The 25,762-nt window shown below is 47.7% G+C and overlaps 1 long non-coding RNA gene and 3 pseudogenes across 1 annotated transcript; 3 read left to right on the top strand and 1 right to left on the bottom strand.

The window, feature by feature from the left end:
* The first annotated feature begins 2,702 nt into the window (after positions 1-2,702).
* Positions 2,703-4,020, top strand: LOC147961858 (uncharacterized; annotated as a pseudogene).
* Positions 4,021-5,609: 1,589 nt separating this feature from the next.
* Positions 5,610-6,840, top strand: LOC147961859 (uncharacterized; annotated as a pseudogene).
* Positions 6,841-15,352: 8,512 nt separating this feature from the next.
* On the top strand, positions 15,353-17,004 carry LOC147961860 (uncharacterized; annotated as a pseudogene).
* A 395-nt stretch (positions 17,005-17,399) lies between these two features.
* LOC125522225 (uncharacterized) lies at positions 17,400-18,215 on the bottom strand. The gene is made up of 2 exons (XR_007289696.1): positions 17,759-18,215; positions 17,400-17,656 (listed from the first exon to the last, which is right to left on the bottom strand). It is a non-coding gene; the product is annotated as an uncharacterized LOC125522225 (long non-coding RNA).
* Between the last annotated feature and the right edge of the window lie 7,547 nt (positions 18,216-25,762).

Genomic DNA, 25,762 nt, shown 5'->3' on the forward strand with positions numbered 1-25,762 from the left:
TTCCATCCGGGATCTAGTCCAGGTGGGAGACATAGAGATTTGCAAGATACATACGGATCTGAATGTAGCAGACCCGTTGACTAAGCCTCTTCCACGAGCAAAACATGATCAGCACCAAGGCTCCATGGGTGTTAGAATCATTACTGTGTAAACTAGATTATTGACTCTAGTGCAAGTGGGAGACTGAAGGAAATATGCCCTAGAGGCAATAATAAAGTTATTATTTATTTCCTTATATCATGATAAATGTTTATTATTCATGCTAGAATTGTATTAACCGAAAACATAATACATGTGTGAATACATAGACAAACAGAGTGTCACTAGTATGCCTCCACTAGACTAGCTCGTTAATCAAAGATGGTTATGTTTCCTAACCATGGACAAAGAGTTGTTATTTGATTAACGGGATCACATCATTAGGTGAATGATCTGATTGACATGACCCATTCCATTAGCTTAGCACCCGATCGTTTAGTATGTTGCTATTGCTTTCTTCATGACTTATACATGTTCCTATGACTATGAGATTATGCAACTCCCGTTTGCCGAAGGAACACTTTGTGTGCTACCAAACGTCACAACGTAACTGGGTGATTATAAAGGTGCTCTACAGGTGTCTCCAAAGGTACATGTTGGGTTGGCGTATTTCGAGATTAGGATTTGTCACTCCGATTGTCGGAGAGGTATCTCTGGGCCCTCTCGGTAATGCACATCACATAAGCCTTGCAAGCATTGCAACTAATGAGTTAGTTGTGAGATGATGTATTACGAAACGAGTAAAGAGACTTGCCGGTAACGAGATTGAACTAGGTATTGAGATACCGACGATCGAATCTCGGGCAAGTAACATACCGATGACAAAGGGAACAACGTATGTTGTTATGCGGTCTGACCGATAAAGATCTTCGTAGAATATGTAGGAGCCAATATGGGCATCCAGGTCCTGCGATTGGTTATTTACCGGAGACGTGTCTCGGTCATGTCTACATTGTTCTCGAACCGTAGGGTCCGCACGCTTAACGTTACGATGACAGTTTCATTATGAGTTTATGCATTTTGATGTACCGAAGTTTGTTCGGAGTCCTGGATGTGATCATGGACATGACGAGGAGTCTCGAAATGGTCGAGACATAAAGATCGATATATTGGAAGCCTATATTTGGATATCGAAATCGTTTCGGGTGAAATCGAGATTTTACCGGAGTACCGGGAGGTTACCGGAACCCCCCGGGAGGTTATTGGGCCTACATGGGCCTTGAGGGAGAAGAGGAAAGGAGGCAAGAGGTGGCCGCGCGCCCCTCCCCTTCCTAGTCCGAATAGGACAAGGGAAGGGGGGCGGCGCCCCCCCCCCTTTTCCTTTCCCTCTTCCTCCTCTTTCCCCCCTTCTCCTTCTCCAACTAGGAAAGAAGGGAGTCCTACTCCCGATGAGAGTAGGACTCCCCCTTGACGCGCCCCTCCTTGGCCGGCCGCCCCCTTCCCTTGGCTCCTTTATATACGGGGGCAGGAGGGCACCCTAGAACACACAAGTTGATGTTCGTGATCGTTCCTCAGCCGTGTGCGGTGCCCCCCTCCACGATATTACACCTCGGTCATATTGTAGCAGTGCTTAGGCGAAGCCCTACGACGGTTGAACATCAAGATCGTCACCACGCCGTCGTGCTGACAGAACTCATCCCCGAAGCTTTGCTGGATCGGAGCCTGGGGATCGTCATCGAGCTGAACGTGTGCCAAGAACTCGGAGGTGCCGGAGTAACGATGCTTGGATCGGTCGGACCGTGAAGATGTACGACTACATCAACCACGTTGTGCTAACGCTTCCGTTGTCGATCTACAAGGGTACGTAGATCACACTCTCCCCTCTCGTTGCTATGCATCACCATGATCTTGCGTGTGCGTAGGAATTTTTTTGAAATTACTACGTTCCCCAACACTCCTTCCCGTTTGTTTTTACTCCGCATATAAGATTTGTCTGAAGTCAAACTTTATAAAGGCTGACCATATTTATATGAAGAATAACAATATCTACAATACTAAAGTTATACAATATGAAAATTAAATTCATGACACAACTTATGATATTGATTTTGTATTGTGAATGTTGATATTTTTTCTATAAAGCTGGTCAAACTTTATGTAGTTTGACTTCAGGCAAATCATATATGAGGAATAACAAGGAGTGGTACTGTGAAGGAAATGAAACTCTAAAAGAATATCCTATCCATGGAACGAAGCATCATAGATCACATCAACAAATGGACCTTCAACAAAGAATCACCGTCAAAGAATAAATAATACTCCTTTCGTCCCATAATATAAAAGCATTTTTAACACTAGTGTAGTGTAAAAAATGCTATTATATTATGAGACTGAGGGAGTAGATAATGTTGCTTAGTTTTTGTTTTTAAAATATTTTGTAACAAATTATAATATATTTCTGTGATTGTTAATTTTATGTGAAGACGTGCCTATGAATCGTGTGTTATACGCGTGCTCACATCGTTGGGCATCAGACAAATTAAAATGACGGTATAAAAACTCGCAAAAAATAAAATTTAAAATAGATTTTTTTACTATAAATTGTGATACGTGCATTGCACGTGCACACTCATACTGGAGATAAGAAAAGAGCCAGCAACGTTTTGTACTTACGAGTGAAAGTAGCACCAATCTCAACAGCACCGCCGCCGAGGGTTCCGTTCGGATCCTCCGCTTCCGATCTCGCCGAGGTTTCCCGGCGGCTGGCTCCTCCGCCCTCCGACGGCCGGTTCTACCTCCCTCGCGGGCCTATACCACTTTCCCCCAACCACTTTGCCCATTCCACGCCCTCCGACCAGCAAGAGGAATGGCGTCGCCTCTGACGGATCTCCCCGACCACCTCCTGACCGAGATCCTCCTTCCGGCTGCCCGCCCCGGACGATCTCGCCCGCGCCTCCTTCCGCCGACTCGCCACCGAACCATCTCTCCTCCGCCGCTTCCGTCGCCTCCACGAACCACCACTCTTCGGCTTCCTCCAGTGCCACGGGTTCCATCCTGCCCTGCCGCCTCACCCGCCTGCGCGCTCGCCCTCGCCGCCGACTTTTCCTTCTCCTTCCTCCCCTCCCACTGCCGCTGGACTGTCCAGGACTGCCGCGACGGCCGCGTCCTCCTCAATCGTGAGCCCGAGAAGGGCGAGGAGCCCTCTGTCTTCCAGGAGCTCGTGGTATGCGACCCCTTGCACCGTCGGTACATCTTGCTCCCCCCGGTACCTGACGACCTAGCCCATTCGGTTGAGCACCTGCTCCCCAAGTACAGCAGGTCCCGGTGCAAGCCTTTCCTCGTTCCCTCGGCGAGGAGGAGACGGCGGAAGAGACAGCATTCAAAGTCATCTGGATGGCTCATTGCAAAACTAAGCTGTCTGCTTTCGTCTTCTCTTCGAGCACCGGAATATGGCAAGCTCCTGCATCCAAGAGTTGGAATGATTTGGCCCTTGACATTGATGACTTGGTCATGATGCCACAGCTCCACCCTTCTTTTCTCGGGCGCCACTATGCTTATGGTTGCTTCTACTGGGACTGGGTGATAATCAGGAGTGAAAAGTTGCTGGTGCTTGACATCCGGAGGATGGAGTTCTCCATTGCTAATCTACCACCTGCAGATTGGAGTACAAAAGGTGTAGGCATTGTAGAGGCAGGGGAAGGCAGGCTTGGGATTTTTGGATTCGATGGTGACTTTACATCTCATCTCAGCTATGCCGTTGCACGAAATAAAGGCGAGAGTCCCATCCAGTGGCAGATGGAGAAGACAATCTCACTAGATTCTGGATACAAACATTTTATTGATGCTGCAACTGAGAGGCACTTGCTCTTGACAAGGAAACCAGCCTCATCTGTACATAGTTTACTCGTTGATGAATATTTCTCAATGGACGCCAAGACGTTGCAGCTACAGAGGGTTTGTGCCAAACAATTTTCGCCTAGGTATGGGACACACATATATACCAACTTCCCACCATCGTTGTTGTCTTCACGGGCAGTATGAAGTGGTAAATTTTCTATCATATCCTTGTTAGCTCCCTCCCTTTGTAATTATCACACAGCTTGTCTAATGCTTGATTGCAATTGATAATTCTTGTTTACATGATTTAGTAGTGTTTATTTTCTTGTCCTTGTGGGAAAACTAAGCAAGCTTTGGAACATCATTGTGTTTTCTTGTCTTGTTTTTTCCAATTGCCATTTTAAGCGACTGAGGTTGGTAAAAAAAATTATCCTGCACATTATGAGTAGCTTATGCACGAGTGCTGATGGAATCGCCAAAAAAAATAGATCACAATAATTATTCTAAGGAGTAGCTTTGATGGTCAAGGTAAAGCAGAAGGATTACAAGTGTAAAATTTGTTTAGTTAGGATTGTTTCACCTTGAGAAAATTTCTTCATTCAAGTCAAGCACAACTCATCCTGTACACTTTTCTTTCGATAGGTATAAGGAGGCAGAAAGTTATATTTTGGCCATCCTAACATATATAATTTTATCTTGAGATGTTTCGAAAAACCTGAATAACTGTTAAGGTCATGAACAAGATCCTGAGTCACTGCTCTAAATTATAAGAACATCTTGTGAGCTCATCGCTCTACATAATAATAATACCAGCTTGTGCTCAGCTCGGTGCTCACAAGCTGTTTTATCTGAAATAAACCTCATAAGATCAAGCGAGTGCTCATCATTGCACAGGCATTTTAAGGAAATCTTATTTGTTTCAGTCAATCTCCACAAGATCCTCCATGTAATTTCAAAGCAAATCATGTGAATGAGATGATTGACTGAAACTTAAGGTTTTAGGTGATTGTACATTAGCAAATCTGTAAGATACATGAAACTAGACGGGGCAAAGTTTTGTCTTCCTTTCCTTTTCGTTTCTCATTTTTCAACTGGGATGGCAGACTGCACCTTAGTATGTTTGTTCTTGCTACCAACACCCCCAGTTTCTTTCTTTTCTTTAGTTAGAGGTTTGTTATACTGCTAGGTGCCTTGGTAGTATATGAACTGCAACACGAATGTGCCAATTCTGTAAGGCTAAGTTTTCAAGGCTAGTTTGTGTATGTTTGGGCCAATATGGCTATGTGTTTCAACTTGTAGTGCAGATTACAGTGCTAAACACAATAAAGTTGAGTCTTTGCATTAACATGTTTCAAATTCAGTTGCGATGAATATTACCAATGTAACACTACTATTATGCCTCTTCCCTGTGATATTACAGTTCTGTTCCTTGGAGCTCATAAACTCTTCAATGTGCACGGAAAACCTTATTTGTTGTCTGAGCTTTTTGTCTTATTTGCCCAGATTCGATGTACTCTTCGTCAGATCTGCTTTCCAAGTTCAAAGCCACCATGGTTTCGGTAGCATGGAGTTCTCGCAGATGTGATCGCCTTTTTTGACAATATGGCGCGTGCCAATCTACAGAATTTCACCTGGCAGTGGCTGTTTCTGTTGTTTTTGTTTTGATGCTGCGTCTAGTTTCGGTTACTGTAACATGCCTAAGAACTGGATGTCAGTCATCAGATGAGCTTTGGGAGTTCAGAGTGATGGTGGTTTCATAGCTCGCAGATAGATGTGACCCCCTTGCTGACAAGATGGCGCGTGACAATCTACAGAATTTCAATTGGCTGTGGCCATGTGTATGTTGTCCTTGTTCTCATGCTACTTTATAGCCTCGGTCACCATAACATTGATGCGTCTGTTGCTGTCTAATTGAACGTGACAATGAATTTACAGTTCCAGTCAATCAACAATTGTGGCTGTATATCTGCAATTCGTTTTTTTCTTCTTCTCAACTGTATCAGATATGACGATGAGCCTGGACAGGTGAAGTTGACAGGTGCGAAAATGCTGTAACAGGACTGGTAATCAAGCCAGCCCAACCCTACTGCAGCATGTAATTGGACTCGGTTGTTTGCCACAGCATGACGACTTTCATGAAGTTACCTGATGGATGGACATGTTACAGATGGAAAAAAGCTGAAGAATCAGCAAAGCTACTCTGAGAGAGAGAGAGAGAGGGTCCTCAGATTGATGCAGCTTCTTCTATCAGAAGTTATGCTACGTCCTGCTCCCCCCGCTGCCTCACGGCCTAGCCGCTTTGCTTGGGCACCCGTTCCCCTGGTAATCGAGGCCTGCTGCACGCGCTCCCTCGTTCCCCTCGCCGAGGAGGAGGCGTCGGCTGGAGCGATAAAATTCAGAGTCATCTTGATGGCACATTGCAAAAAGAGTTCGGCTGCCTTCTACTTCTCCTTGAGCACCGATCAATGGCAAGCTGCTGTACCTAAGGATTTAAATGATTTGGCCCTTGGCAAGGGCAATATTCACAGGCGCCATTATGCTTACGGCTGTTTCTACTGGGACTGGTTGAATTTCGGGATGAAAAAGTTGCTCTTGCTTGACACTGTGACGATGGAGTTCTCCACTGCTGACCTCCCCCCAGGAGGATGGAGCAAGCAAGGTATAGCCATTGTGGAGGCAGGGGAAGGCAGGCTTGGGATGTTTGGTTTCCACCGTGAAACTGCATCCGATCTAAGCTATACCGTTGCACAGAACAAAGGCAAGAGTCCCAGCCAGTGGCAGATGGAGAAGACAATCTCACTAGCTTCTGGGTACAAATATTCTATCGAAGATGCAACACAGAGGTACTTGCTCTTTACAAGGATTGAAGCCTCATCTCTAGAGAATTGACTTGTTGGATTTTTCTCAATGGATGTCAAGACGTTGCAGCTTCAGAGGGTTTATGAGACGCAACACCATTCTAAGTATCAGACATACCCATATGTCAACTTCCCACCATCATTGTTGTGTTCAAGGAGAATATGAAGCGGTAAAGTTTCTATTGCTTCCAAGTTATCTCCTTCCCTTCATAACTATCACATGACTTGTCTATTGCTTCATGTTCATGTTGGCAATTGGTGATTCTTGTTTGATTTAATAGTGTTTAACTTCTTGTGCTCATGGGAAAACTAAGAAAGCTCAGGAACATAATTGTGTTTCTTGTCTTGTTTGTTTCGATCGCCATTTTAAGAGAATGGGGCTCGCAAGAGAAATAATCGTGCACACTAGGAGTAGCTTGTGCATCAGTCCTGAACTCCTGATGGAATCACTGAAACAACTATGTCATGATAATTTTTTTCGAGAAGTAGTTTTGATTGTCAAGATAAACGTAAAGGAATACAACTTTATATCCAGTTTATCTGGGATTTTTTCACCTCGAGAAAATTGATTCAAGTCAAAGACAGATCATTTTGTACACCTTTTCTTTTGATAGATGTAAGGAGGAAGAAAAGTTCTCTTTTAGTCATCTTCAGATGTATAATTTTATCTTGTGATGCTGTTTCAAGATAAACCTGCATAACTGTATCCTGAGTCACTGCTGTAAATAAGATGAGCTTGTGCTCACAGGGAACTGAAATGTTATCCCACGATGTTGTTTTATCTGAATCAACCTCATAAGATCGAAGGGAGTGCTTATCAGCATGGCCAACTGAAATTATTCTTTATTGCAGTCAATATCTCTGCCACACTCTTAGATCCTCAGTATCATGGTTGTGCTCTGAATCTCCAAAAAAATCATGTTGGCAGAGATGATTGACTGAAAATTAAAAGTTTTCAGGTGATTGTATTTTTTTCTTGATACCAAAACCACAGGTTCTTTCTTTTCCTTAGTTGTTATACTGATAGAGCGTGCCTAGGCAGTAAATGAACTCCTGCACGACCAATTATGTATGAGTTTTACAGGACTGAATTCCTTTATGTTCACATGCCTCTGTCCGACTGTGTATCGGTTGTACGACTCCTGAATTAATATGCACAAATTGGATGGAAAATCTTGTGTGTTGTCTGAGTTTTTTTTTTCTTGTTTCTCCAGATTCGGTGGAGGTCGTCATCAGATCAGCTTTCTGAGTTCAAAGCGAGCGCGGTTCTGATAGCATGGGGTTGTAAGTTGTGACAGAAGTGATCACCTACATTTCTGACACGATGGCGCATGACAGTGAATTCATCTGGCAGTAGTCATGTGTAAGGTGATCTTTTTTTCATGGTACTTCTAGCTTTGATGGTACTGTAGCAAATGGTGTGGCTGTTCCTGGCCTAAAGTAAAGTCAGGCAAAAAGAATTTGGTTGTTTGTTATTGCTCTTCTCCACTGGGCTGAGGGCAGCGCTAAGCTGAGAGGACCATCCATCCATCAACAGGGGGGGCGACCTGCAGATCCTCTGATTGATACAGCTTCTTCTCTTATGGCTGATGGATATAGATGAACGCAGTGCCTTCCATTTCGCAAGCAAACGGTAGCCATGAAACAAAGGTAAAATAAATAAGTACAATGATCGTGTATTAGCAATTATTATTATGTGGACACCCTGTTTTGTATTTCTTTCTTTTCTGTGACTCATTTTTGTGCTGGGATGTCAGGCGGCACCTAGTGTGTTGGTTCTCGCTACCAAATACACCAAGGGTCTTTCAATTCTTTTTTTAGTTACAAGTTTGTTATATACTGGACTACTAGGTTCCTAGATAGTATATCACCTCCTGGAACATGAATGTATCAATTCTGCATGACTCAAGTTTTTCACAACTCATTTCCTTATTATGCCTCTGTCTGGCTATGTATTCCAACCTGTGTGACAAATTGCAGTGCTGAGAACACTGAAGCGAGTGTTTGCTGTCACACATTTCAGATTCAGCTGAGATCGGTATTACCTATATATATATATATATGTGATACTACCTCTTTGAACTGCAAAAACGTTTTATGTTTTGGGACGGAGGTAGTACTACATAATCGCCTATGATTTGCTTGTTTAATAACTTGTAAGTTCTCGAATATTCGTACAAGTTGGACCCCAAGTTTCTGATCTGGCATCTAAGCTTCTGTCTTCTTTGTCCAAATTCAGTGGAATCGTCATCGGATCAGCTTTCAGAGTTCAAAGTGGTTGTTGTTTTGATAGCGTGTAGTTTCTTGCAGACATGATCACCTTTCCTGACAAGGAGAGGCATTTCTACTTTTCTGTACACATGTTTTAGAGTCTGAGGTCCTCCCTTTCTCTTGTTCAGATAAGTCTTTATCTTTGCCGGAGATGTAAACCCAGTTCCACCTTCAACTTCAACTGCCATCTCAAGCTGCACGTGTCGACCCTACTGCCTTGGACGCGCTCCGCACGGGCCACGGCGATCACCATGCCGTTTCTGGTGCCTCTGGCCCTTTTCGGCGTCCCGGCGAATGCCTGGTCTCGGCGGGCGGCGGAGTCGTTGCCCTGGGGGCTTGGCATCGTGGTCAGAGTGGCAGACTGCACGACGCGGCGGGACGACATGTCTGCGTTTCGCGTGTGGTTGCGCACGGACGACCCGGCGAGGATCCCTCAAAGGCGCATTCTTGTGGTGGAAGAGGCAGGGAGACGCTCGATCCAGCGGAAGGATGGCCTTCCGGACACGCTTTGGTACCCGGTGGATATCGTTCAGGAGGCGCCGCCGGTTGCTCCTAGGATTGTAGGTCCGTGGCCGCCGGCAGGATCTCCTCCGCCGCCGCCGTCGTCGGCCGAGGAGGACTCTGATGGGCAGCTTGGGGGTCGTCGCGGGCGTGGTCGCTCCAGATCACGCCGTCGCCGGCGTGGGGCTGCTCCACGTAGGGTTCCGGCTCGGGAGAGGTCGCCGGAGTCCGCTCGTTCCTCCGCCGGCTCGGTGCCGCGTGCGGGGCTGTCCCCGATTCAAACGGCTTCTGTCGACCAGCCGACCCCACTGGACTTGCATGGCGCGGCTTTTGCAGACGATCACGCAACCCCACATGACATGCATGCTGCGGCTTTATCTGAGGATCAGCCTATCCTCCCGCAGTCGGTGCGTCAGAAGCATCTTGGTAGGACGACGGCCAGCTCCCCAAGGCAGCAGGATACGGGAGTGGGTGACACGGTGGGCCAGTGCCCAACGATGGATCCGAGGCTGCCCCCCTCCCCTGCATTTGCCACGCCGTCTCCCCCCCCCCCCCCCCCCCCCCCCCCCCTCGGCTGCCGTGCGCTGAGCAACAGCTGTCGGGACGGGGCGTGGGGGCTGAGGAAGATTCTCCTTCCCGAGTTCTCATTGCCTCCTGGGAGCTAGAGGTGGACACCTGCGCGCGGACTGGGCGACGGACCCCACGCGGCTCCCTCCGGAAGACCAATTTCTGTCTGCTTCCTCGGGTGGTGAGTGGGAACAGGATCCCGTTAGCACATGGGAGAGCGACGCGTGTGGCGACATGCGTGATCCCGCTCAGCGGCATGCATGCAGGGGTGATGTGCCTACGTGCATGGTGAGCCTTTCGGCGCTCTCATGCAGATCTTTGCGGGATGAGTTGCATGCGCTGGCTGCACCAACGCCCGGCTCCCTGGAGGTTGGGTTCGACGCGGAGATGGATCTGGAGGCCCAGGGCTTTGCCTCCTAGATCAGGGATTCGCCAAACCCTATTCTGCCCACCCCTCTGGGACGGAGGCCATCGGCGAACAGGCAGAGAAGACCCAGGACCAAGAGGAACCTGGATGCTACACCTAGAAGAAGCGTGCGGCTTGCTAAAAGAATGGGCAGGGGCTCGGCTGCATCCAAGCAGCAGCAGGCCATCATCAGGAAGCTATGCTTGGCCAACGAAGGGGAGACTATTGGAGATGAAGCGCTCAAGGCATATGTGGAGTTATTCTCGCAGCCTCTTTCGGATAGCCACATCGCTGCTACCTTGGCCCTCTTTGGCTGGGAGCCCCCTGCAGCTCCGCTACAGGAGCAGCCCGCCGGTGTGGTAGGTGCGGCATGATCTTGCTGGCTTTGGTGGACTTTGTGGATGTGTTTCTTATGGATGCACAACCAAATAAAGTGCTTGTGTGGAATGTCCGGGGCTTGAATACTCCGGCGAGAAGGACGGCAGTCTATCAAGTAGTAGTGGCGGCCAAACCATTGGTAGTCTGCTTTCAAGAATCGAAGCTCGAAGTTGTAACTCTGGACGTAATTCGTCACTGTATGGGTAATAGATTTAAGGACTTCTTTTATTTGCCGGCTGCTGGCACGCGTGGCGGCATCATATTGGCTTGGGATGCCACACAAGTGGCATTGTCCAACCCACACTATACGGATAACACCTTAACGGCGCTGGTCAAGCCGCACGATGGGTCTCATTGGTGGCTCACTGGGGTATACGGCCCTCACCTTGATGCAGACAAGGTTGCGTTCATGGAGGAACTTTGTGAGATACGTGATCTCCATGCTGGCCCTTGGTCCATAGTTGGGGATTTCAACCTCATCTTAAACCCCGAGGATAAGAACAACCAAGCAATTAACAGGAGGATCATGTCTCGGTTTCGGTCCATGCTTAATAGGCTTGAGCTCAAGGAGGTGTACCTCAACGGAAGAAGATATACTTGGTCCAATGAATGGCAGCTGGCTACTTTGGAGAAAATCGACCATGTTCTTTCGACGAATGACTGGGATGACCTTCATCCCTCATGCTTTCTGGGAGCCTTGGGTTCGTCCATTTCAGATCATTGCCCCCTGCTCCTTGAGCTTAACGCCGAGTGGAAGGTTGGCCGTCGCTTTCGTTTTGAAGTTTTTTGGCCTAAAGTGGACGGCTTCATGGATATCGTTCAGGCAGCTTGGGGTTCAATCCCTTCTTTGGGCAACCCCTATGTGGTTTTGCACCTTAAGCTAGGGGCTACGGCCAAAGCCCTGCAGAGGTGGAGTGACAAGTGGATCGGTAATGTAAATCTTCAGGTTGGGGTGGCAATGGAGCTGATCTATCGTTTGGACTTGGCATCCGAGACTAGGATACTCTCCGTCGAGGAAGTAACTCTCCGTCATATTCTAAAACGCAAGCTCCTCGGTCTATGCTCGCTGCAAAGGACGATAGCCCGGCAAAGATCTAGGATGATCTTCCTCAAAGATGGTGACGCGAATACGGAGTTTTTTCATCGTCATGCGAGGCACCGAACAAGGAAGAATTATATGACTCGGCTAACTAAGGATGGAGAGACTTTCTTGGGGCAGGAAAACATTGCTGCAATGGTGGATGGCTACTACGACAATCTGTTGGGCACTCCCACCCAGCGGGCGCACACCATTAATCTTGATGCTCTGGATCTCCCCACTCTAGACCTCTCGCACCTTGAGCTTCCTTTTACGACAGAGGAAGTGGAGCGGACTGTTAAGTCTATGCCTTTGGATAAGGCCCCTGGGCCGGATGGATTTACTGGGAGATTTTATGCCTCATGCTGGGGTATCATTAAGGAGGATATAATGCGCGCATTCCACACGTTCTATCTTGGTGATATGCGAGGCTTGCAGGTGATTAATAAAGCGCTCATATCATTGCTCCCGAAGGTGGATGGGGCTGTGGACATTAAGGATTTTCGCCCGGTTAGCCTTGTTCATGGAGCTATTAAGCTATTTGACAAAGTCTTGGCGATCAGGTTGGCGGAAGATCTTCCTAGACTGGTGGGTGTGCATCAGAGCACGTTCGCAAAAGGGAGATCTTTGCATGACAATTTCATGTTAGTCCAATGCACGGCGCAGAGGCTATATGCGTTGGGAGATCCAGCGGTAATGCTCAAGCTGGACATCACTAAGGCATTTGATACTGTTCAATGGCCTTTCTTGATTGAGGTTCTTACCCGGTTGGGGTTTGGTCAGAGATGGATCTCTTGGATTGTTGGTCTACTAGGCACGGCGGTGACACGGGTCTTGATAAATGGAGTGCCCGGTAAAGATATTCTTAACTACTGTGGATTACGCCAAGGCGATCCGGTGTCTCCCTTGCTCTTCATCTTGATCAATGGAGCCTCTGCATAAGTTATTTGAGCTAGCTGCTTCTCGCCGCTTACTTTCCCCGCTGGCAAGAGTTGGGCTGAAGCAGAGAATATCCATCTTCGCGGACGATGTGATGCTCTTCGTCAAGCCGGGTTGTTTGGAATTGTCAGTCACGGCTGACATCTTTGAGGCTTTTGGCGTGGCTTCTGGACTTCGGGTAAACCATAACAAGAGCGCGGCCTTCGCTATTCGTTGCTCGGACGATCAGAAGATGTTGGTGGGGAAAATACCGGGTTTCCCATTCAGCCACTTCCCATGCAAATACTTAGGGCTACCCCTCACCATTCGGAAGCAGACTCATGCGCAGCTGCAGTACCTGGTTGACCAGCTGGCGGGACGCCTCCCCACATGGCGCGGTTCCGCCATGCCCAAGAGTGGAAGACTTCTGCTTGTGCAGGCGGTTCTCTGTGCCATTCCCATTCACGCCATGATGGCTCTGGATCTGCCGGCCAAGACAACTAAAGCGATGAACAAGATCATCAGAGGTTTCCTCTGGTGTGCAAAAGCGGAGGCTAACGGTGGACAGTGCTCTGTTGCGTGGGATATTGTATGCACGCCTAAATGGGCAGGTGGATTGGGAGTTCCAGACTTGAAATGGTTGAACATAGCTATGCAGGCGAGGTGGCCTTGGTTGCGCCGTGCTGATGCCTTAAGACCATGGAACGAGTTTGACATCCCTGTTCCGATGGAGTCCCTACAACTATTCCGCTCGGGCGCGCACACTAAGCTGGGTGACAGTTCGAGTACATTATTTTGGGAAGACCGCTGGCTGGACGGGTCTAGGATCCAGGATCTCGCCCCGAAGATCTATGCTAAGGTGCCGCCGAGGAAGCGCTACAGCATGTCGGTGCGTACGGCTATTCAGGAGGGCTCATGGCCTTTGGATATTAACCCAAATCTTGACTTGGAGGAGCTGCGCGAGTATGTGAACCTCTGGCATCGGGTGGCCATCATTCAACTACAGCCCGACTCCCCGGACATGCTCTCTTGGGCTTGGGAGAGCAATGGAACTTTCTCTGTTCGATCAGCTTATGCAGCCAAGTTCGTAGGAAGGGTGGTCAGCCCAACAACGGATTTCTCTTGGAGGTCAAGGGCACCACGGCGATGTCGCTTTTTCTCTTGGTTGGCTTTACGGAACAGATGCTGGACCTCCGACAGACTGGCTCGGAGAGGACTACCACACCAGGACTCGTGTCCGTTTTGCAATCAAAGTGAAGAGACTATCAATCATATCTTGTTGGGATGTGTCTTTGCTAGGATGGTGTGGCATGAGGTTTGCACGGCTCTTGGTAGACCTGACTGGGTGCCCACCACGGTCGACACCTTGGTGACTTGGTGCCAGAGCAAGTTCGGCGCGGATGGGCGGCTGCGAGACCACCGCACAATCTTGGTGCTAGTCTGTTGGGAGTTATGGAAGCATAGGAATGGTATTGTGTTTGATGGCGAGTCGCCCTCGTCCACACGCATCGGTACTAGAATCTTGGAGGAGGGTAAGGCGTGGGCTGCAGCCGGTCTCCTTAAAGGTGATATGAGTGTTTTCTTTGGTAGTTTGGCGCGGTGGGTAGATCATGAGTAGTCCGCTTTTGTAATCTAGGTGGATTGGGCGAGTTTGCCCATAACGCTGTATTGGGGCTCTTTACCCCCGTTCTTTCTTATATATACGACGTGCATGCTTGTGCGCATTCGAGAAAAAAAAGAAACAAAAAAGAGGGACATTCTCATACTGAATATCATATGGGTCCATACAATGTTGCCTCGACGATTCAATCCAAATCCACCCTCTCAAGGGTTTTTCCACCTCAACGGTGACTCTCGCACTGAGATATCCAACAACATGATCAAACTAAACATATATTGAATATCATATGGGTCCATACAAATGTTGCCTCGACGATTCAATCCAAATCCACCCCCTCAAGGGTTTTTCCACCTCAACGGTGACTCTCGCACTGAGATATCCAACAACATGATCAAACTAAACATATATAGCGTTTCTATCAATCTAGGCAGCAATAGACTTGCTCCAGTTCTCATCATGAAGATTGAAAGGAAGATTCACTACTCTAACCCACATTTGCAACTCTAGTAAGTTCTTATTTGAAGGTGCCAAGATCAAGAACATAACAAATGTACGGTACATAATTTTTTGTTGGTGTGGGTAGATCTCAGTCGACTAAGATTTAACCAATTCTTAGTAAAGTGATTGAACATATGAAAAAGAAGAAATAAAAAATTAGAGTAATTTTTTTCTTTTTTGCATGGATCTCCACGTAAGATCCTCCAACACATATAGCATTGACCGAGACTGAGATTTAGCAATCCCGAAAACATTTCGTAAAGAATCGAATGAAGCTAACTTGGTGTTTATACATGTTTGTATATTTTCGGGTCAAAGTTAAACACGTTAACTTCGATTACTTTGGAACGGATGAAGTAGTTATCTTTCGCAAAAAGAAAAAAAAGGCTGGGCCTGAAAACTGCGCTCGTTGTTGGGTTACCGGTTAAGGGCCCATTTTAGCAGCCAACACAGGACACGACTCGACTCACTCTCCCTTCCGCACGCAGCCGCCGGCTCTCCCCTTCCCATCTCGCCGTGGGTTCCCCGGCGGCGGGGCGGCTGCCCTCCGACGGCCGGTTTTTCCTCCCAACGAGCTTCCCCACTCCACACCAATTGCAACCAGCAAGAAGAAGATGGCATCGTCTCTGACGGACCTCCCCGACCACCTCCTGACCGAGATCTTCCTCCGCCTACCCGACCTGGCTGACCTCGCCCGCGCCTCCGCGGCCTGCGTCAGCTTCCGCCGACTCGCCACCGACGTATCCTTCCTCCGCCGCTTCCGCTGCCTCCACGCACCACCACTCCTCGGCTTCCTCGACCGCCACGGGTTCCATCCAGCACTACCGCCTCACCCCTCCGCACCCGCCGCCCGCGCGCTCGCCCTCGCCGCCGATTTCTCCTTCTCTTTCCTCCCCTCCCATGGCCTTTGGACCGTCCAGGACAGCCGCGACGGCCGCGTCCTCCTCCAGCGCTGGCCCAAAATGGGCGAGGTCAGCCAGGAGCTCGCCGTGTGCGACCCTTTGTGCCGATGGCATCTCGTGCTCCCCCCAGTACCTGACGACCTAGTCGCTTTGTTAGGCAGATGCCGGTGCAAGCCTTCTCTCTTTCCCCTCGGCGACGATGAGGAGGAAGCTGCTGTTGAAGAGGCATCGTTCCAAGTGATGTTGATGGCATACTGCGAAACTAAGCTGGCCGCATTCGTGTTCTCGTCGAGCACCGGACAATGGAGAGCTGCTGCATCCAAAGGTGGAGCGATTTGGTCCTTAGTGGCAGCGAGTCCGCCATGATGCCACAGGTCCACCCTCTTTTTATCAGGCACCATTATGCTTATGGGTGCTTCTATTGGGACTGGACGCTGTTCTGGAGAAAAACGTTGCTCATGCTTGACACAAGAAGGATGGAGTTCCCCTTTGTTGTCCCCCCACCTGGAGAATGGAGAAAGGAAGATTTTGCCGTTGTGGAGGCAGGGGAAGGCAGGCTTGGGATGTTTGGTACCTATACCTTTGCCGCAAACCTCTTTTTACCGTTCCCGGGATGTACCGGTGGTTCTCCAACCAATAAAATCCTGCCACCTCACAAGTGGTATCTCTGTATTCCCCACATATCTTCATTTAACATCCTGTATTTCACCAGCTGGACCCCACTCACATGATTTGACCAGCTGGGCCTACCACGTGATTCCAGCCACGGCCCTCGCTTTACACGTACGCTGAAGCCAGTCTCACTTCACACACATACAGTAATGTCAGCTTATTTTTCAAAGGATAAACTTCTCTCACTTTAAATTGATATGAAATCTGTTAAAACATATATAAGAATTTGAAAACTTATTAAATTCATTTCAAATAAAACTCTTTCAAAAAATGCAACAACACATTGAAATGTCAGTTTCACATTTTTTGTCCACAGCTCATCTACAAATAGCTATTTCAATTAGTATCTAACTGAAATAGCATTTCAACTCTTTCAAAAAGCATTGCAATCATTTTCATAAATATATAACACTTCCACCAGCTAAAATGATCTGGTTTCACCACATTGAAATATAAATTTCACATATCTTGCACAAACCATTACACTTAAATTAGTTTAACAACTCGTAACACCACATTGAAATATATTTCTGGAAAGTAATTACATATTTTTCAGGAAAGTAATTTCACATATTTCAATACATATCACACTGATATAACAAGTTACAGATGTGACAAATAGCAGTTTCATATATTTCAGAAAAGTAATTTCATATATTTTCACGGAAATTAGTTTCACAACTTGTAACAACGCATTGAAATATATTTCAGGGAAGTAATTTCATATTTCCCAATACACATCTCACTTAAATAACAAATGCCAGATAAGAGAAACAACAGTTTCATATAATTCAGAGAAGTAATTTCATATATTTTCGCAGAAATTAGTTTCACAACTTGCAACACCGCATTGAAATATATTCCAGGGAAGTAATTTCTCAATACATACATCACTGAAATAACAAATGACAGATAAGAGAAATAGCTGTTTCATATATTTCAGAGATCTAATTCCATATATTTTCACAGAAATTAGTTTTGCAACTTGCAACAACACATTGAAATCCCAGTTTCACATTTTTGCACATCTCAACTACACATAGCTATTTCAATTCAAATCTCACTGAAAATCATTCCAATCTCACTCAAAATCATTACAAATCTCACTCAAAATCATTACAAATCTCACTGAAAAATCCTGAAATTGAAGTAGCAGAGGAGGCCGACGATCTGGTGGTAAAGAAACATAGAGTGTTCAAATCATGCTAAATAAATCAGAAATCATGAAATACATATGGAGAGAGGTTAGGGGAGATGGGATTCATTACTCACCAGATCCGGTGGTAGTCAGGCTTGGTGTCGCCGGATCCGGCGACAACCTTGCGTGATGACCCCTCATGGTGCCCGTGCTGAACGGAGACACCAACGGCGACCATGGCTGCCGGGGCAGCCAGGATGCCGGTGGACGGGCTTCTGGTTGGCGGGATCGAGGAACCTCGCCGGATCAGCCACCCCCCGACGGCCAGTGGATCCGGCCCCCGCTCCTCGTCGGCCTCATGGTACCGCTGCGCCGCCGCCGGCCTTCTATGTGCCCCCCGTGGTAGGTGCCGGCAGTGGAACCCGAATCCGGTGCCGGATGTTGCTGGAGAAGGCAGATCTCGCGGCGGCCATAGCCGGGATTAACCACGGAGTCCCATGGAACGAACTGACGAGAAATGGGGCGGGGAGAAAGGAGATCGATGCGGGAAGGAGACAGCGGCGTGGGGTTGATATCCTCTCTTTCGTCGGGTCCATCACGTATTTGCAGTTGTATACAGCTTGTATCCTGGAATCTGAGATGGAAATAAAAAACTAGTAGGGTCCACCCGCACGGATCTAGAAGCACCGAGGGATGGTGGATTGAGCACCGGTACATCCCCGCTCCGGTAAAAAAACTTATTCAATACCTTTGCACAAAACAAAGGCGAGTATCCCAGTCAGTGGCATATGGAGAAGACAATCTCACTAGATTCTGGTTACCGGTATTATATCATCGCTGCAACTGGAAGGTATTTGCTATTGATAAGGACACCAAACATATCTCAAGAGAACCCACTCTTTGAATATTTTTCGATTGACGTCAAGATGTTGCAGCTTCAGAGGGTTTATTCATATTATAACAGTATTAAGTTTGCGGGGACACACATATATACCAACTTCCCGCCATCATTGTTCTCTTCAGACGCATATCTGAAGTGGTAAACTTTCATTCGCATCCTAGTTAACTCCTTCCCTTCCTAATTATCACACGAGTTGTTCATTGATTACTTTCTTGTTGCAATTGATGACTATTGTTTACTTGATTTAGTAGTGTCTAGTTTCTTGTGCTCGTGGGATAATTGCAAGCTCGGGAACGTAATTGTGTTCCTTGTTTTGTTTTCTTTTATTCACATTTATAATTTTACATCACAATGTTTTGTTAAAATAAACCTGCATAACTGCTGCTGTCACAAATAAGATCATGGGTCACTGCTCTAAATAAGAACTGCTTGTGCTCACAGGCAACTGAAATTTTATCTCAACATTCTGAAATCAGCCTCAAAAGATCAAGGGAATGCTTCTCATTGCACAAGCAACTGAAATTCTTCTTTATTCCTGTTAATCTCCACCAATCTTTGAGCCTCATATCATGGTCATTCTACCAATCTCAAAGTAAACCATATGGGTCAGATGATTGACTGAAACTTGTGGAGGTTTCAGGTGATCGTGTAGTAGCAATAATGATTTGGACACCCTGTTTTGTGAGCCAGTTTTCGTACTGGGATGGTTTCTGTTGGTTCTTGCTACCAGCACACCTAGTTTCTTTCTCACTTTAATTATAGCTTTGTTATACTAGTAGGTTTCTAGGTGTATATGAACTCCTGCAACATGAATGTGCCGATTCTCTAAGGCTAAGTTTTCCATGACTCATTTCTTTATGTTCATGCCAGTATGGCTATGCATTCCAACTTGTATTGCAAATTACAATGCTAAACACACTAAAGCTGAGCGCTTGCAGTCACACATGTTTCAAATTAGTTGAGGTGAATATTGCCAATGTGACAATGCTGTTCTGCATCTACCCTGTGATACTACCTAGGTACCTACATCTTGTTACTTTAAGCTCGTAAACTCTTCAGTAGGCACAAATTGGGCAGATTTTTTTATATGATGTTTGAGCTTTCTTTGCCTTATTTTTCCAGATTCGACCGCGTCATCGTCAGATCAGCTTTCCGAGTTCAAAGTGATTGTGGCTTCGATAGCGTGGAGTTTCTCGCTGTTGTGATCACCTTTCGGACAAGCCGGCGTGTGACAATCTACATGAGTTCTCTTGGGGGTGGTCATGTTTACATTGTTTTTGTTTTCATGCTAGTTCTAGCTTTGGGTTCTGTAACATGGGATGTGGCTGCTCTCCGCCTACAATGTGACAGTGAGTTTCAGTCAACCAACAATTGTGGGTAAAGCTTGCTGTTGTATATTTACAAGCCACATCCTTTTCTCAACTATTAGAGTTTGTTATTATAGAAAATGAAATCTGACAAATGGCAACGCTATATATTAGTTGTGTTCTACGTTTTCCCTTTCCTCTTTGCATCCGTTTGTTCCTCACACAATGCTCAAGTAATTATCTGAATGCAAGCTTACCCGCTGTTTCTGGCAAACAATGCACATTTACTTTTCTGCTGAGCAAAAAGCAAATATATAGGCAGAGAAAACAAGTCTTAAAACCTACATGGTCGAGGGCTTTACTAGCAAGCACTGAATGATCTTCTGTTCTTGTGCGTCTGCCACCTTGGCCTGCCTGCCATGCATGTCCGGCCTGCTGGTCGGACCATCTTCCTTGCTGGGGAGTTCTCCCCTGCTTCCATCCATCAGAAATGCACACAAACGATAAAACTGTGAAAACCAAAGGTGATCCACTGTGATTGTGGCTTGTATCCTGTAAATATTGAAAAACAACACTATCATCAGGAAGAAAAAACAATCTTCATTGCAGAAATTTGCCTAGACAAGTAGACATTGTTGCAGAAACCAGCTGGATTGGGGTGACCGTATAAAATGGGGGAACCCTAGTCGCGCCGCCGCCAGGCCCTACCACTCCTCCTTCCCCCGCATCGCCGCCGCCGGAGCGGACGCCGGCGAAGCCCGTGCGTGCCCAGTGAAGGTGGCGGCGGGGCGTTCGTTCTACACTCGATTGCGCCGCGACCCAGGTGGATCGGCCACCCGTGGGGGCGGGGCGCGGTCTTCCCATCCTGGCGGCGGCTTCTCTCGGCGTCGGTGTTCTGCTCGTCTCCGGCAGCTTCGTGCGTCTCGTGGTAGAGGGCGTGCAGCGGCGGGCCCGTATGGGCGGCTGGGAGGACCAGATCTGACTGGCCTGCTCCCTACGCGCTCAGGTGGGTGCGGTGCCGGGCTGGCGACCTCCGGTCGTGCTGTCCAGGGTGAGCGTCGGAGGCGCTCGGCTCGTTGGCTCTGGTTCCTAGTCCGGCGAGTTAGGCTAAGGAGGTGGATCTGGGGGTGGAAGTTGGTGGTGGAGGAGTTGTGGCGGCCAGGCTTGACCTCCCCTCCTGTCGGCGCTGGTGCTCGAGGTGAGCAGCTTTGTCAATGGAGGTGCACCCCGCAGTCGGCGGTGAGGACGCTCGCCGCGGAGTTGCTGGATGTTGGGAGGTCTCGCACTCCTATGCTTGCCGGACACAGCGACCAACGTATGCGGAGAGGTCAGGCCTGTGATGCTTGAGGCGAAAGCCTTGTGCCGGCCTTGCTGGCAGCGATGATGGCGACACCTTCCGGCGCCGTCTTCCTCCTTGGAGGAGTCATTGTCAAGCTCCCGCCTTGTGTCCTCTAATGTGCTCCGGGCGAAAGCCTAGATCCATCTGTGGATTGGACATCGATGAGGTCTTTGACATCATTACCCCCTTGGGGGCATTGTCTTTGGAGCCATTGAGCTGCTATTGTTCGTTTGTCGTCTCGGCTCGAGTGCGGTTGGTCTGTTGGTGTGTGGTTGGGCTGGTGGATTGTTTGGTGGTGGTTGTGGAAGTGAATTGTGGCGGCGTTCTTTGCCTTGGTCATCCTGGAGCTATTGGTCGATCTCTCTCTTGGAGGCTTGTGGCAGCGGTGAGGTCTCGGGTTTTGGTGCCCTTCGACGACGCTTGAGGTTTGGTTGCCTCGCATAGTGCTCTGGTTTCCTCTATTTGTGATGGTGGCCGTGGTGTGGCCCAGAGGAGGTGCGGGACTGTCTTAGCGGAACATTGCCCTTCGTCACGGTCTGTGGCTCTCCGTCGCGTCGTGGCTAGGCATTGGGAAGCCCTTCGACGTTGGTTGCGACTCTCCTAGTTCTTCAAGGTGCTGAGTGATCACAGGGTAGCAGGCGACTTCTTCTCTTGGTCTCTCAGTGTTGATTCTTCTTTCGACTGATTCAACAATGCTAGTTTCCGCTCTTCTTGGTCTGCCTAGTGGTGATGGGTGCTAAGTTCTTGGTTTTGGGCTGCTTGTCGTAGATCATTTTCTGGTTCTCCTCTGTTGTACCTCGGTCCTTCTTGTGTGTGTTGGGTGCTGCAGTTGTGTAGCCGTTGTGATGTATCTCAATCTTACTTATGATAATGAAAATGGTTCAGGCCGGCATAAGCCCGCCGTAGCTCCGTAAAAAAAAAGTTTCCCTGCTCCCTGTAGTATATGTGGTGATCCAGACATTACAGTTTCCAGAGCTTATTGCAACGGGGAGAGGGTGATGATCTCTTTCAGAACAGATTTTGGTGTGGAGGAACGTAGTACGTGAGCTTTGGGATTCTCTTATAACGGAAATTGGAATTAGAAATGTGCATCTGGGGCTCTGGGCTGATGAGGTGGTGTGGCACCTGGACAAATCTGGTGTGTTTTTTACTACTAGTTAATATATAAACAACTTTTCATGCAAGGGGAGTCAATTTGTATGAAGAGTTTCGTCAGGTGGCTGGCAGCCGTTGCTTGAGAAGTTGCCTTCGAGGTTCCGATTGTGGAAAAGAAGAGGGCACGTCAATGGGATGTGTTGCTGGCAGATTTGTGTTAGTTGCTGGGAGAGTTTTAAGCAGTTCTGGATCCTTCTTGCTGCTTAATTCTGGGCTTTATGTAAGATGCATGATAATATGGTTTTTGAATGGAAATTTTGCGAACCATCCCTCTAATTACTTGCTCGCGGCGTCCGCCTATTTTGCAGCGAATGGATGCCTTTTTGGATAGGAAGGCCACAGGAGGGGATCAAGAGGACCATTATGCTAATCCAAGCACAAATTGCCAGTTGAAGCCAAAGGCGAAGACACAGCGAAAGCCAGGCGGCATACGCTTAGATGTTGTTTGGAGCACGCTAAGTGTCCTTCTTACTCTTTTTCGGCTGGTTTGTGATCTCAATAGCTGCAGTTATCCCACCTATTACAAACCTGGCAGTGATAATGTCTATGGTTTTCTTCTTTTCATGCTACTTCTATATTGGGTTAGTGTAAGCAGCGATGTCGTGTTCCATGGCTATATAAGATTGTCGCAATGAAATTAAGGGTTAGTATCAATCAACAACCGTGCTAATTAATGCTAACTGATGTACTTCATATTTTTCAAGTGACCATTTTAAAAACTTAAGAGTAATTATAACAAAGAAAATCTAACAATGGCCAACCCAAGACAAGCACTACCGTTGTAAGGACATTTCCCCATGTCTGAATTTCGGTGGAAGCAAACCGGTGAGAGGTTTGCGGGCGTCCGGGCCTAACCAGCAAACCCCATATATTTAAGTTGTCCGGCCTCGCCGGCAAACCCCATCTCGCCAGTATTTGCCCTCCGCGCACCTCTGCCTCTCCTCTCCTCTCCAGTACTCTCATCTTCTTCACAGAGATGGTCAAGTCCGGTAGCGGCTCCGAGTGTTTCTCAACGCCGGCATGTGGATCCCCGAGGTCGTCCAAGTCGTGGTGTTGGTTTTGATCTGACGGCTTAACAGGCCAGTTAGATCTATTAGTCTAACAGAAAAAAGGGGAAGAAAACGTTAAAGAAAAAGGCCCCACGCACCAACGTATGTGGGCTTTTTATCCCAACTAAGGCGTCCTGATCGGGGGCACCCAAACCAACTGATGGTTTAGGTCCCCTGTCGCCAGCGCTACATAAAAGGGGTACAGGAGAGGGTTGGCAGGCTGCGCAATCACAATTTTCATACGGTTTCACTCCCCTCCCGATATTCTCTCACCCCATCCGATCGGGGGGAGCGCTGCAGCGACGGGAAGACCTACTCCAGCCGCCGCTGCTGTCCCCGGGCAGTGCCGGTGGCGTCCTGAGGGCATCAGGACGTTGAGGAGGACTGCTACCGCGACTACATCACCCCTGCATCAAGCCTGCACCAAGCAGGCGATCATGTCCACTGCTGTGACATGTAATGATCCCCTAAACCCTTCTCTGTTCATGCTTTTAGGTGATCTAGATGCAATCAGTTCCTGCTAATGGCATCCCAGAGATGCATAATTTATCCAACAATGGTATCATTCGCCAATCTTGATTGCAATAGATCCCTTTATTGTTGATCAGTAGATCACTACCATGTTTAGATCAATGTCAAGTTTAGGGTTCATGATCAAGATTGAAAGTTTTAGCCCCTGGTTAGCCCAAATATGCATGCTACTGTCTTGCTGCCCCCTGTTCATCATCATGTTGTTTTCTAATTGCTACGGATTAAGTACTGCTATCTTTTGATCAATCAATTTTTTAATTAATCTAAGTTAAGATCTAATGCTCACTTTCATGTTAAGTTGATTAAAATTGATCATGCTTAAGTACTGTTTCCATATGCATTAGCAAAATATTAGGCAGAGGGATACACGCAAGTCTACAGTAACAACCCCTCATGATGAAGAACCCTAGAAAAAATCCCCAATTTCGTAAGAACCCTAGTTCTGCAATTGGGACTGTTTTTCCCCCAAATCAAGCACTGATGTACACGAATTGAAGAAGCAATGAGGAGAATCCTCACCTAATGCGTCGCGTAGCCGCCTCTTCCCTTCGGGGCCCACACCGCGTCCACCGCGGTTGCGAGGGCGGAGACGCCGTGACGCCGCCGTCCTCAGGACGACGCGCGGGAAGAACTTGAGCCGCTGCCGCCGCCCTAATGGACGTGCTTCCTGTGTGGCCGACGCCGCACAGGTCGCCGTCGTCCTTCATGCCGCGGTGGCCGGCGCCCATCCTCCCTCCTTGATGCGCCATGTATGCGGACGCTAGCAGCCACGCTCGACGAAGGAGCACGCCGAACGTCGTCCACGGCATGCTGCTCCGGCGAGCGCAGCCGCCGCGCCGCCATGGCCGGCGTGCCTTTCGGGCCACCGTCGCCCCGCCAGTGAGTGGGAATCGGGAGGAGGGTTAGAAATGGATAGGGTTTGGACCCAGCCACAGGTTTTGCTCGGGTTTGGGGCGATCCGAGCCGTCGGCTCGATCCGACGACTCAGAGCATCGCGCGGCTCCTTGCTGGGCCGGCGGGCGCTAATGGGCCGATTCCGGCTGTGGGCTACGGCCCAGGTTATGTCAGTCCAGCGAAAACACACACACAAAAAAAAACTTCTTCTGGGCTGGGCCGTTTTACGTGTAGCTGTGGGGTCTTTCGGGCCAAAATCACTGTCGCGATTTTCTGTTTTTACAGTGCGTTTAAGTTAATAGTTATTATGTTTTTGCACCGTTAAAAATAGATGCCTAAAATTAAAATGAACACATTATTATTCTGGGTAAAATTGAACCAATGAGATATTTTATTCAGGATTTATTATGTGTTTTGCATGATGAATTTTTAGACATAAAAAATAATGATATTTTCTTTTATGTTGATGTTTAAATTCAGAATGAAATGACTCTAATTTTAATTCGGACCAACGTTGTTTTATTATTATGAGTCATCCCCTATGATATTTTAATTGCATGTTTTTTCTGCCCAACGGTGTTTTGACATGGAGTTGAAATTAAATACTTGGCATGTTCGTTTATTTACCAACGTAAATTTATAATCATGCAAGTTTACTTATGAATTTTTATGATGATTTCAGCTTCCGCTCCATTTCGGTCTGACACGATCGAACCACTTACGGGGAGTAACTTCCCTCGTTGGAAGTCCCAAGTCGAATTATGTTTGGGTTGTAATGAATTTGACTATGCCTTGAGGGAAGACAAACCTGTGGTAGGTGCTACAGGGTATGCAGAACTCAAGAAGGACTATGATGCTAAGATGGAAAAGTGGAACAAGTCCAACCAGATTGCGCTTCTCATCATGAAAGCGACAATATCGCCGGACATTTCTGAAGCATCCCTAAGAAAGACATGGCTAAA

This window comes from Triticum urartu, chromosome 7A (genome assembly GCF_056163025.1).
Source record: "Triticum urartu cultivar PI428250 chromosome 7A, HENAU_Tu73, whole genome shotgun sequence".
NCBI lineage: Eukaryota > Viridiplantae > Streptophyta > Magnoliopsida > Poales > Poaceae > Triticum > Triticum urartu.